Raw genomic sequence first — 1,643 nt, 5'->3', positions numbered from 1 at the left:
GCTGCCGAAGGGCAGCATCAAGCTTCCTGACGGGAGCTTCTCGCTGCCCGACGGCAGCATCAAGTTTCCGGACGTCAAGCTGCCGAAGGGCATCGACCTGCCCGACCTCGGGCTACCGAAGGGCAGCATCAAGCTTCCCGACGGGAGCTTCTCGCTCCCCGACGGCAGCGTCAAGTTTCCGGACGTCAAGCTGCCGGAGGGCATTGACCTGCCCAGTCTGGGGCTACCGAAGGGCAGCATCAAGCTTCCCGACGGGAGCTTCTCGCTGCCCGACGGCAGTGTCAAGTTTCCGGACGTCAAGCTGCCGAAGGGCATCGACCTGCCCAGTCTCGGGCTGCCGAAGGGCAGCATCAAGCTTCCCGACGGGAGCTTCTCGCTCCCCGACGGCAGCGTCGAGTTTCCGGACGTCAAGCTGCCGAAGGGCATCGACCTGCCCAGTCTGGGGCTACCGAAGGGCAGCATCAAGCTTCCCGACGGGAGCTTCTCGCTCCCCGACGGCAGCGTCAAGTTTCCGGACGTGAAGCTGCCATCGGGCATCGACCTGCCCAGTCTCGGGCTGCCAAAAGGCAGCATCAAGCTTCCCGACGGGAGCTTCTCGCTGCCCGACGGCAGCGTCAAGTTTCCGGACGTCAAGCTGCCGAAGGGCATCGACCTGCCCAGTCTCGGGCTGCCGAAGGGCAGCATCAAGCTTCCCGACGGGAGCTTCTCGCTGCCCGACGGCAGCGTCAAGTTTCCGGACGTCAAGCTGCCGGAGGGCATCGACCTGCCCAGTCTGGGGCTACCGAAGGGCAGCATCAAGCTTCCCGACGGGAGCTTCTCGCTCCCCGACGGCAGCGTCAAGTTTCCGGACGTCAAGCTGCCATCGGGCATCGACCTGCCCGACCTCGGGCTGCCAAATGGCAGCATCAAGCTTCCCGACGGGAGCTTCTCGCTCCCCGACGGCAGCGTCAAGTTTCCGGACGTCAAGCTGCCGGGGGGAATTGACCTGCCCAGTCTGGGGCTACCGAAGGGCAGCATCAAGCTTCCCGACGGGAGCTTCTCGCTCCCCGACGGCAGCGTCAAGTTTCCGGACGTCAAGCTGCCGAAGGGCATCGACCTGCCCAGTCTGGGGCTACCGAAGGGCAGCATCAAGCTTCCCGACGGGAGCTTCTCGCTCCCCGACGGCAGCGTCGAGTTTCCGGACGTCAAGCTGCCGGAGGGCATTGACCTGCCCAGTCTGGGGCTACCGAAGGGCAGCATCAAGCTTCCTGACGGGAGCTTCTCGCTCCCCGACGGCAGCGTCAAGTTTCCGGACGTGAAGCTGCCATCGGGCATCGACCTGCCCAGTCTCGGGCTGCCAAAAGGCAGCATCAAGCTTCCCGACGGGAGCTTCTCGCTGCCCGACGGCAGCGTCAAGTTTCCGGACGTCAAGCTGCCGGAGGGCATCGACCTGCCCAGCCTCGGGCTGCCAAAAGGCAGCATCAAGCTTCCCGACGGGAGCTTCTCGCTCCCCGACGGCAGCGTCAAGTTTCCGGACGTCAAGCTGCCGGGGGGAATTGACCTGCCCAGTCTGGGGCTACCGAAGGGCAGCATCAAGCTTCCCGACGGGAGCTTCTCGCTCCCCGACGGCAGCGTCAAGTTTCCGGACGTCAAGCTGCCGAAGG

The 1,643-nt window shown here is 64.9% G+C and overlaps 1 protein-coding gene across 1 annotated transcript in view; it reads left to right on the top strand.

The window, feature by feature from the left end:
* Positions 1 to 1,643, top strand: part of EMIHUDRAFT_112694 (hypothetical protein) — a gene marked incomplete at both ends in the record, with an annotated part of 12,108 nt that overhangs the window by 2,080 nt on the left and 8,385 nt on the right. The window lies entirely within an intron of this gene.

Source organism: Emiliania huxleyi, assembly GCF_000372725.1.
Source record: "Emiliania huxleyi CCMP1516 chromosome Unknown EMIHUscaffold_174, whole genome shotgun sequence".
Lineage (NCBI taxonomy): Eukaryota > Haptophyta > Isochrysidales > Noelaerhabdaceae > Emiliania > Emiliania huxleyi.
The sequence above is the reverse complement of the archived record's forward strand: the minus strand, read 5'-3'. Positions and strand labels throughout refer to the sequence as shown.